Source organism: Haliotis rufescens, unplaced genomic scaffold (assembly GCF_023055435.1).
Source record: "Haliotis rufescens isolate VD_foot unplaced genomic scaffold, xgHalRufe1.0.p SCAF_1, whole genome shotgun sequence".
In the NCBI taxonomy this organism is placed as follows: domain Eukaryota; kingdom Metazoa; phylum Mollusca; class Gastropoda; order Lepetellida; family Haliotidae; genus Haliotis; species Haliotis rufescens.
Window position 1 is genome coordinate 49,679,452 of NW_025963779.1, and position 12,585 is coordinate 49,692,036.

Genomic DNA, 12,585 nt, shown 5'->3' on the forward strand with positions numbered 1-12,585 from the left:
ATTACCTTGGCCAGCCCGGTCACCAGATTTGTCCCCGATTGAGCATCTGCGGGACGAGTTGGATCGACGCGTTCGCAGAAAGAATCCACACTTCCGGCGCTTCTTGATGCACTTCAGCATGAACGGCAGCACATCCAACAGCGTGTTATTGACAACTTGATTGCATCTATGGGTCGTCGGTGTCAAGCGGTGATTGATGCGCGCGGTGGGCACAACCGATACTGACATTTTATGTACCCCTGTGGCATTAACTGTATCGTGTACGTGTGTCTGTCTAGGTGACACGATTAATGTTTTGAACATTGTGTACATTGATCTTCAAACAGTGTTTCAATTATGGTTTCTGTGTCCTATTTTGAAACAATCGCATTATATTACATTTTGAAAGTCAGTGTCAAGTTTCTTTTTTTGAAGAGTATACTTTAGGACATACTCAATCGCAAATGATTGACAAAATTTAATTTTTAAAATCGGCAATAGCGTGAAAAGACGATAAAAAACGACACGCGAAATGGTCCCAAAAGGAAGGTTCTCACTGTATGGGAAATCCTCTTCGTAGAGGTTAAAACGAGTCCCCGCTGCTTTACGCGCTGTGCATATTTCAACGATCATGACGATCGGACCGACGCCCAGTCTGCCTGCTTCTACCTCGGGTTGTTAAATTCATGTATTTCTCGGTCTGCTTTCACTTGGACATTTAAATGCTTTCTACATATATTATAATTTTTTCCCTCTCGGAAATTGATATTCGAAAGAAAACAGCAAACATTTCTTTCACTTTACTTGCCCTATTTAATGACCATAGGCGGCGGCGGGGTTTTGGGGCCGTTAATTAATAAATTTTAATTTGGTTTGGCTGATCAAAGTCAGTTCATGTAACACTGCAACAATGCAGTAATTAGAATGTTTTCAACTTTGTTTTAAACCTGCTACGCTGAATACTAAGTGAGATAGCAGAAGAACTACTCTGATGGCACGACGGTCTCAAGGCAGAAATGGCAAACCGATGACAGAATTTAGAAGAAGTGCAGGATCCTGTCTGTTGATAAGGAATGACCATATCATGATCGTGATAAAGCAGTGTGATGGTTATGACTATGCCTACCGATTGCAGATAATATATTCTAGCATATACATATTTAATAATAATAAAATGTATAATACAAATATTTAAAGGAAATTTGTTAAATTAAAGATATTCAAATTATGTTTTCTTATGTATTTTAAGGATATCTTTCAGAAAAGAAACTGAAAGATGTGTTGCTGATAACAACAGAATACGGATCAGGAAGCGTTTGATAGGTGCATGTACATGTGTTGCGTTGTTTATTAAAATGTTAAGTAGACTGCATTGGGCTTACTTATTGTTTTTCACGGGTAATGATTATGTTAACTCTAATGATAAGAAATGATCGTGTATGTATAATATGTTACGATGTATTGTTTCAAGCATGTGACAACATTTTGTTTCCTTAACTAGCAAGTTTTACATGCCTACATGTCATTCAATACACTTTTTCAGATTAAAGTATAGACGAACAATAATTCGCACATGATTATGACAACAAACCCCATATTTCCTGAATTTCATATAGCTATCATATTATGTCTATATGAGCATACAGATATGTGTATATCTAATTGTATAATCGACATTTGCGGGTTGCGGCGTTACACAACACTCACTCCTTCATTCACTCCCGTTATCAATCTGCTTGGCAGTGCTACATGAAAACCCAAACTGCGTGTTTGGTATGCATTTTCCCAGATTATGTTGAAATGCATTCAGGCATGTCAATCATACAAGCATGTTATGTCATTCATTAAAAATTCAAATACATTCGTGTAAAAAACAACATAAGTTCTTGTTATAGTTCTTGCCCTTATATACAGTCGAACCTCGATGTGCCAAACTTGGATGTGTCGAATTCCCGTTTTTCCCGAATTCATAAGGGAATATATATATATATATATATATATATATATATATATATATATATATATATATATATATATATATATATATATATATTGTAAGAAAATAGAGAAATACTTCATAATAATTAATATTTGTTTCTCCGTACATTTGTGTCGATGTTATAAATTTTACTGTTTATAGCATGGATATTTCCTCAACGGGGTGAACATGTAGACCATGGTAGAATATCATGTACATTAGTATGTATGACAGTTCAATTAGATTATGAATTGTGCAACATATTTTGGTGTGAACATACATGTATAAAGAGACTGAAACTCTTCTGTCTTATTCTAACTTGGAATTTATAGAATCCTCCAATTTGAAACTACAATTTACGTTAGACAACCATTTTGCTGTAGACTACATCACAATGATATATTTTCACGAAGCACTTCTTTCAAAAACACTATCGACAGGTAATACCAAATACATATTAATGTCATAAATGTTGGAAATACCATATTACGGACCCTAGATTATTTCAAGTGTGGCAATATAGTATAATCCGACAAACAACCACTTGGCCAACTCTCACTGTGCTAAAGTAGGATGGGGATGGACCGTCTGTTTTCAGTTTGGAGGTTTGGAATCTAAGTGTGGGGATATGGATTATCCAATGGCGCCAGTTCGCTGGGCATAGTTACATCCTGCCTAGATGGTGGTGTTTGAATCTTTGATTCAACCTGCTGATGGTCCATGGTTTGTCATCACTGCAGACTAGTTCCATCAATGTGGGGGATATCTACGATCTCTGAATACATAATGCCGTTTAGAAAGTGTTCAAATGTCATATTTTGGATAACGCTTCTTAGTAAAGTGCAAATTCTGGTATTTTTTCCTGGGGCGGGGGAAGGTTTTTTTTTTGGGGGGGGGGGTTGAGCCTTTACGGGATTCGAATCCACACTGCCAGAGTGTAGCACCTAATCTGCTTCAATTCGGGTTTTCCTCCCACATAGTGGTATAACTGAAATACTTTTAAAACCGGTGTTAAACCCAACATGGTGACACGGTGTTGATGCATGTCCGGTGACGACTTGTCTGTTCAAGAAAGAAAACGATTTGTTGTGGACACTGGGGTCGATTGCTGCTCTCGGTAATTCTTGGAACGAGCACTTTCGCGTGGAAATAGCAATAAATTTAGTTTTTTTTTAGTGTAACAATCAACATATTTTTGTGTGTTATTTTCACGACGAACATATATATTACACGTTGGAATGCTTACATGGTATTTGTTATTCTCATAATGGCATGTGACGAGTGCATTAGAGCAATGTTTAAAATGCACAATTCTATAGTTCAAGAACTTTTGCATGCATGGCAAACATGATTGCACAAGTCTCCGATTATGTATTGTATATGTAACCTTATGTGACAATCCCTTATATTTAAACCACCCTTTCTACAAATGTACCACTTATTGGTTTAATACTTCGTTAATTATATAGTTCTATATATCTGGCAAACCAACACAAATACCTAATACTGTCTAATGCCATTCAAATGTCATTCTTAAAACAGCTAATCATTCGAAGTATTTGTTTGTAAAAACAGTAACATCTACAACGTCGCAATCCCCAATCGCCTGCTTGATCTGTTTGTCTCATCGTCTGCTTGATCTGTTTGTCTCATCGCCTGCTTGATCTGTTTGTCTCATAGGACTGCCATGTGTACACATCTTTGAAATCCCGTTCCATGCGCAGATGGTTTTATATCCTGATATTTGTCAGATGTATTGTGTACGGCATCATACCTTATTTGACACACGAGATGTCGTTGGCTATCATATAGATAAAGCAAAGAATTATTTTGCTGAAGCAAGTCAAACACTGCGTATAATAGGCACGTTACACCTCAGATTTAAAAATTGTTACAGAGGGATCTATACTTATTAATTATACTTAGCGGGAGGGGGCACGGGTGGCCAAGTCGTCTAAGGCGCCGAGATTCGCTGTGCACGCTGGAAACTTAAGATTGTTGGATCGAATCCCGGTTCGCCCCGATTATGTTTCTAGGTTTGTCAGCGCCATACCCGTGCTCGTGGGTTTCTACGAAGTGGTACACATTAAGCTGACACGCCGCGATATAACTCGAATACTGTTAAAAACGGCGCGGCGTTAAACCCAATTCACTCACTCACTTAAGCGGGAATCATGTACATTGATGGCGCCATAACCCCCCTATTCCCCATCTCGAACACAGAAACCTATATGTCTTTACCAAGATGAAAATACTTCACATGATCTGTACTTTGCAAAAGCTTTCAAATTGGGTTCTTTTCAAAATAAACAAAACGAAAGATGTACTGCAACATATCACGGCTTTATTGATGGTATTACAATTGCTCCATTTCCGATGCTCCATGTGGTGTTGCATTTTATGAGCATACTTTAAATTTCTCTAAAGTTATTAATTTTTTCTTGGAGTGCAAGACCTCCTAGTACAGACCACTTCGTTCATTCCAAAACACATACAACTATTGTAACCGTCGGTTGACGGCAAACGAGCACCTCTCATGTACATCACGCCACCATATAGGCAGTGATTTTCATCTGAAAAGGGAGACACATTGTCCATTAAATTTCAGAAACTTTTTATCAAACATGTAACTCTGCCTGGAACGCTAAACGATAAAAATGTTGGTCAGTGATAGATAATGCCAAGATTTACTCTAATATTCATATATTTTACTTGTAGTACAAACACATTTAATTTAGCATATCTACATATACCGCTGCACAAGATGCCACGACAAACAGGGTAAATGGTATAATACAGTGTTTGTCTAGACTGCATACCTATCAAGTGAGTAAAAGTATTTACTAATAAAAAGTTTCATTACGGCATATAAGTTGATGTTATGAAGGTCTTTAATATTTTAGTGAAACCCACGAGCACGGGTGCTCACAAACCAAAAGACATAACCAGATCAAATCTGGGTATTAAGACAAAATGTACTAATACCTGTAAATGCTAGGGTAACAGCAGAAATTGTAGCAAGCAGCAACAGAATCATGACTTTCTCCATCGTGGGAACTGTTCGTGCGGCGGTCTCTGAAAGAGACACCCAATGTAGTGTTGACCACAGGTTTTATGGAGTTACTGTTCACAGCAAAAAGAGAACAGTTGTATATGTGTTTGTCAATTAAAAATGTACCCCTAATTCAACCTTCTTGTATAGTTTCTTTGATAGGCATTTAAAAGTTGGAGTACAAAGTAAGGAAAAGAATTTATGACTGAACAACTTCTTTATTACAATTATAATTAAGAGCGACGTTTCGGTGAAGGTTCTAACGCCGTTATCACTTGCTTGATAACAGTGTTAGAATCTACACCGAAACGTCGCTCTTAATTGTAATAAAGAAGTTGTTCATCCATTATTTCTTTTCCCTACTTCTTGTATAGTGATAAAGTATGTATAGCAACAGACATATGAGAAATGAAAGAAAACTTACAGTGTTCCAACGTGGCTAATTCAACGTTATTTAAAGTAACAGCTTGTGTTTTGTATATAAGAATACTTTTAGACAGTTATATAGGAGTTGGTTTCATTACAAAACAATAAAACATGTCAGGTAGTTTAACATAAAGAGTCATCCTTATTGGATGCGTGAACAGTACGGGAATTAAACCGTAGCAACTAAATACCAACACATACCAATGAACAATCACTACTGAAAAGCAAACCGGTGCACATTGAGATAGCAAACTAATTAAGAGCTGGTGTTAATTGCATATGGCTTTCATAATCTAGATTATACACATCTCCAATATATGACACATGTTATAAATTATTATTAAATATTTACAAAAGTGTACATTCAACATCAATTGTTGGACAGATGTCGACTTTTTCTCATCTTCATATTGCACTTTCTGGAGGAAGGTATTTATCACGCGAGAGCAAGATTACAAGTCTCAACGAAGCCTTTCTTCGAAACAAGTGCTAGTTTATCTCTTCATTTCTGCATTCTTCAAGTCACCAGTTGTTATCAGTGCAGCCTGTGTTTGCTGAGAGCAATGCATTCCCTGTAAGTCCAGATATTTGTTTACACACTGCTCAGGATAAAAACTAATGGCGGTTAATGAATATCTATGCCCATCATGGCTTCGAGGGAAATGTTTGGTTTACTCTCTATTGTGTTGTGTTGAACTATATGCTACCTCTTCTTGGTACACGTTTAATATGATCACCAAGCTACATGATACATTTTTGTCTTCATGTATTCATGTAACATACACTGAGAAAATATACACTTCCTGTAACAACAAGTTTGCATGTTTGTTAGTGATCAGTTGGTTAGGGCTAGACACCAAATCAGCAATATTGAAGATATTTACGCCAGTTACAATATTAATGAATCACAGCGCTAGCTATCCTTTCTTCAAGTAGAAATGTTATAGAATTGTGATGTAGACATACCTTCACCCAAGGAGATATGGTGTGTAGTTGACCTGCATTCTGCTTTGTTATTCCTATCTCAAATGCTGGGTAGAAGACTTATGATTGTGTTCTCTTTGATGTTTCTTTTCACGTGCCATGAATACGAATATTATTGTGACTACGACTTTTTTCTTTTTGTGAAAAATACACATCATTCACTCTGCAGAGTTGCACGAAACCTATGACCATATCTAGGACTCAGATTCTCCCTGGGTAAGCTTCTTGATTTGTTGGCACCATACCCGTGCTTGTGGCTTTCCTCCACAAGCAGTGAAAATGACTGAAATACCGGACAAAGTAGTACTAGCCCCAACTCAGATACACACCACATGCAGTACAACGTCTAGCAATTTTTCATTTGCATTCTTTGTAACCACATAAATGTTTATATCTCTACTCCTTCAGATGAATTCATGTATGTGCACAAATGCCATGGCTAAATATAAATAAAAACTGATGCTCCTAATTAATCTTTGTAGAATGCCCTACTACAGACTGGTATAGCACTAACAAGTCTCCATTTTCTTTCGTGTATGCACTAAGTTTCAAGGCATTAAGGATACAAATAGCCCCAATCACCGTCTGAAAGGAAACAAAGTTATTTAATCTTTTCGAAACACTTTGAAGTTCAGTCTGGCCTGTGCACACTTTGAGACAGATGGCTGATGAACACTCATTTTTCAGCCATCACATATTATGCACAAATGCAAAAGATGATATCTGTTAATAACCTAATATCCATTTTATAGCATGTAGTTCGATGCCTTTAATTTCTTATCTTCAGGTGTATAATAGGACTGCCATGTGTTGTCATTTTTCAGCCATCAGACATTAAGCACAAATGCAAAATATCATATCTGTTAATAACCTGTACATTTTATAGCAAGTTGATCGATGCTCATGATGTCCAAACTGGATTGCCCTGTCCATCCTTGATTATTGACACACCACCATCATATCGTAGGAATATTGCTAAATGGGGCGTTCAATAACAAACAATCAAACTCTAACCGATTGTTGTAAACATATTATATGAAAGCACGTTGTTGTTGTTTTTCTCGGCCAATAGCCCGACTACAAACTCTAACCAAATCTTCACGAAATAATGTTTAATTCAGTTTAAGACAGATCAAATACATAGCTGGTGAATATTTAATTTACTGTGTTTGTAATATAAATATACACTCCATTCAAAGAGCATGTTCTTGCTTAATTATCTTTGTTGGTACTGATGGCCAAGGTGAAATCAGGTTATGATCACAACACACATGTGGAATAGTGCGATATATATGGAACTTCAACGTAACGCAATCACACCACATCTTCAATAACCATGGTGTAGAGTATAGAATGTCTGCCTGGAATCGGAAGTCAGTAGTTCGATGCCCCGGCTGCGTCTTTCATAAAATATAGTAGTCGTTACCCTGCCTGACGCTAGGCATTAACGGTATAAAACTGTGATTGGTCGGGCACACACACACACACACACACACACACACACACACACACACACACACACACGTGTGCAAACACGTCGCTCTATATTATAAAGCCCATTTCGCCTGACCTGAAATGTTTAGGAGATAAAGGTACTGTGTTTTCAATGTAGAGCTAGGTTACCTGTAGATTTAACGCTAAATTGAATTTTGAACCGAACGCGCAGCGTGAGGCTTCACATGTTAAGTTTAGCGCACATGTTTATCTCCATTCTACAATGACTAAATAAAACGCGAACTCTTTTGTGTTAGCAAATATTACGGAATTACGGAATCACCAAACAAAATATTGCGCTGTATATACTAAAACAGTTTGTTTACACTGTAATACTTCACTCGAACATATGACATGCTTTGAAAGCATATCAGCACGGCAACTTGGTAAGCTAACATGAGGTGGGCATCCCTAAAGGAAACAAAGCAAGCTTTGCAAGGCTTTCGCTCTACATCGCGCGTCACCATGATGACGTCATATCGCTCATTGTGACGCAAAAGATATGACGTCACAGTGGTATATAGGAAAGCGCCAAAATTCCAAGCTCTCTGTTGTCTCCAAAACGTAAATACATTCCCTTTGCAGATTTCTATCGTGTTCTCAGCATGAAATGTATTGCCACACATCCTTTGAATATTGTAGTAACCGCATACGTGCATTTTGTAACCTGTAATTGTAGATATAATTATTTAAATATGCCTACCGACAATGACTGAAAATAGTACTATTCTATGAATATTAGCTGACGCTGTGAAGCGGTCGTCAAACCAGCTGTTTCAATCAGAGGGGGGTTATTGTGATTAAATAGCCTCTGATTGGCCAATCAGAATCGAGTAAATTCCAAATTCATGGTAGAATTAAGAATAATATTGTCAAGGGGCTTTGCCACATCGTGTTGCTTGGTTTCAACCAAAGGTACCGTCACTCATGGAGACATTCGATAAGGGACGTACCATTTGATATTGGGCGCCAAGGATTTGTGTCTAAAACAATCTAAACCAAAGAATATAGGAAAAAGTAACGGCGTCTCAGTTTACACAACATTGTTTGAAGGACATTACCCGGATTAAAATTTTGAAGCAATGGCCATAAACATGAATTAATTCTGTGTCTCTTTCCACTTTCCCTCAAATATATCAATTGGTACGCCCCTATCAATTTCATACAGCAAATCATTATTAACCTTTTAAAATTTAACCATAAAACATGTTCTGATGGTATGCAAGTTCGTATTCCACTGCATCGTCATATTGGTCGGCTCCTTTCACGCGGACTCTCAGCTGAAAAAGAAAACTAAATACCCCAAAATACATGCACCTGTTAGGTTATTTATCAATGTACCGTATATCAGTGAGTGAGTGAGTGAGTTAGTTATATTTGACGCCGTTTTGAGCGGTATTAAAGCAATATCACGCGGGGATCACCAGGAAAGGGCTTCACGCTTTGCAACCATGTGTGGCTCAGACCCGGGACGTGGGCGTGATGGACGAACGATTTAACCACCAGGTTACTCAACTGCCCTTCCGTATATCAACAGGACCATGGAAACCTTGGGGTATTAATATGACACTTGAGTGGGGGAACCTTACAGCGATTCGGTTAGGGATCATGATTCTACCATACCTATAGAATGTCTCCTTATGGCTGTTGTTGTTTGGTCATCTACGCATCGTTCTGTCATAGTCAGAAACAATACCAACATAAAAGGAATCATATTCGATATATACATTTGCCATAAACATAACACATATAGTCTTTACACGTGTATTGTTGTATGCGATAACCTGGAATTATCATGAAGCGTTACCAAGACGACATGTATACCTCTTTCCATCTCTTTGTATCAAGCATGATCCCGCCGGTCTTCTTGCGTACGCTGCCTTTAATTTCTCATCTTCAGGTGTATCATATGACTGCCATGTGACACGCCTTTGCCACACAAACGACCTTCCACTGTCACTTTCGTTAGGGGTTTACAAGTATATAAACAGTGAGTGAGTGAGTGAGTTGGATTTAACGCCACTTTTAACAGTATTCCAGTTAAATCGCGGCGTGTCAGCTTAATGTGGGAGGAAAACCCGAAGTGATGCAGGTCTCAGACGTTTACCACTTCGGTGAAACCCACGAGCACGGGTATGGTGCTGATAAACCTAGAAACATAATCGGGGCGAACCGGGATTCGAACCCACAATCATAGGTTTCTAGCGTGCCCAAGGGACGCAACTCTGCACAGCGAATCGCGGCGCTTTAGACGACTGGGCCACCCGTGCCCCCAGTATATAAACAGAGACTTAATGGACTTTCAATGTTACTGATTGCATATTGTACCAGACATTTCAATACTCAATTAATAACACATATACACATGATAATTATTAACTTAACGAGCCAACCAAACCCATTTGTCACGCAAATAATGAAAGTGCACTGCTTACTTGCCCTTGTCATCGGTTTGTCCAGTGTGGGTTCTACGGGACTACAAGAGCTGTCGTCACACTTGCTGCATTTCCGTGAAAGCAACCCACAGACTTTGAAAAAATCTAACTTTTTCAGTATAATTTGATAGACCGTTATTGGTAAATAATAAAATGCAAATAGTACCTTCACTCTACCTTCCCTTTTTCTTTTAACGTATCCATGACTGCCTGGTCCGCCATCCTGATTCCAATAAGACTTCGGCCAGTTAGGACCTGATTTATAAAGAGATAAAACTTTCCATGTTTCTCTGCACTAGAGACCTACAGGACACACAGGATAATTTTACTGTCATAAAATATTTACAGAACACTCGTATAAGAATTGCGAATATATTGACCAAATATATTGTCATATATTGAATCTAACCTCTTTCAACTTGCACCCCTATACCAATGTTTACATTGTGAGAAGGTATCCGGGGTTAATCGTCTACAATCAGCACATCGTAGCCGGTCATTGAACTGTAACGGTATAAATTGTGGCTGCCACTATCCCAAATGACCCAAATTTGCACTGAAAATGAAGTGTTTCTATATCAACTTTGAAATAGAACTATTTAACAAGAATGAGAAGGCATATTGTTATCGTACACAAATGTAGTGGGAAATAGTTCCTTAAGAATCATAATAAGCTTTACAGTTGTTCTATTCATAAGTGCTGTATGTAAAAGAGACGTGAGCACACAAAAATAAAAACAAAAAATAAAAACATATTCATCAAAAGCACTGATAACATATGTTGTAGACTTGTCAGTGGATACCTGATCCTGTGTACCTCGTAAACATGAAATGACATACGCTTATTCGTAGCATGGTTGATGACTGTCCCTGCACCCCCTGCGCTCTGATCGTCCCACATCCAGTTTGGACCAGGCGTCACTCTACTTCCGAGGAGAGGCATGTCTTTCTCAGTCTTGATATTGTCAAAACAGTCTGTGGACCACATGGTTGATTTTTCCTTCATGTTCATTTCTACTGTGTTTTTATCTCAGCCTGTAACAAACAACAGGTGCAGAACCCTCATTATATACAAATGAACATCATAAATTGCAATAGACGATTTGGTGTAAACAAAAGTATATCAACAAAAGTAAAGATCAGGTTGTTATTGCGACTGGAAATGGAAATGACCAAATTTCTTGTATTTCATTAGTGGTGAGATCTTTCTCTCAGTGCCAGGCATCAGGCTATTCGAATATGTTATTAAATTATTGTACAGTGATTTGCAAATTCTTTGGATTCAACCTTCGTTCACCTTGTCGTGGAAACTGCGATCGTCACCCAGAGCATCAATAACATCAAAAACATTGCCATGAGAGCCACGCTGCATGACAACCATCACCATTGAACTGATTTCCTGAGGAAAAGTAATTTTGGAAAATGCTGAAAATTCTGAAGAGTCAATGTCGAATAACCAATCAGAATTACAGATGTATTTTACAATCAAATATGACTTCGTGGTCAACTATTATGAGAGCACAATGACGTATGTAATTTAATTAAACATCTAGTATCTGTGTTGGAAATAGTTCTACTCCCTATATAACTATTTCAATGGAAATCTGGAGAAATAGACATGATATTCGACATGAATTATGGCAAAAGATTTGAATATAGTCTTATTCTACCTGAATTCTTCGGTAGTTACATAATCCTTTAATGTCCTTTCCTTCTACCATGGTTCCTGCGGACACGTTTACCAGTGATTCAAGAAAGTTCTGCAAAACAGTAATCCAAACGTTATAATGACCATATGTCCATAGCAATAACATGTACAATTTAAATGAAAATGTGCTATATTCCTTTACATAGTATATTGTTATATGTGCTTAGTATGAAAAGGTTTTAAAATGGATTATTGCATTTGGCTTCTTACCATATCCGATTTTCTCACGGGAATAAATACAAGTGTACATGCCTGTCTCCTCTCTCTGTTGTTTTCTTCCCAAATTCTATGGAACACACTAAGAAGTATTTCCTAAACTTAACAGACGCTTTGCATCGTTTTGTTATGATAAGCGTGTTTCGTATTCCTCTTATCATTCTCAAATATTTCGAACACCTATGCCAATCATAGTGCCTGACTAGCACCACTATCTGTTTAAGTAAGCTATCAAATATTTTAAGAGTAATACGCGAAGTCTTCAATATTTGACATAAACATTGACGAATGTCCTTTTTATACAGACAGAATT

At 37.6% G+C, this 12,585-nt stretch overlaps 1 long non-coding RNA gene across 1 annotated transcript; it reads right to left on the reverse strand.

Annotated features, from left to right (window-relative positions):
- Positions 1 to 4,292: 4,292 nt before the first annotated feature.
- Positions 4,293 to 11,633, reverse strand: LOC124131405. The gene is made up of 4 exons (XR_006860648.2): positions 10,758 to 11,633; positions 10,515 to 10,603; positions 4,943 to 5,032; positions 4,293 to 4,530 (listed from the first exon to the last, which is right to left on the reverse strand). It is a non-coding gene; the product is annotated as an uncharacterized LOC124131405 (long non-coding RNA).
- Between the last annotated feature and the right edge of the window lie 952 nt (positions 11,634 to 12,585).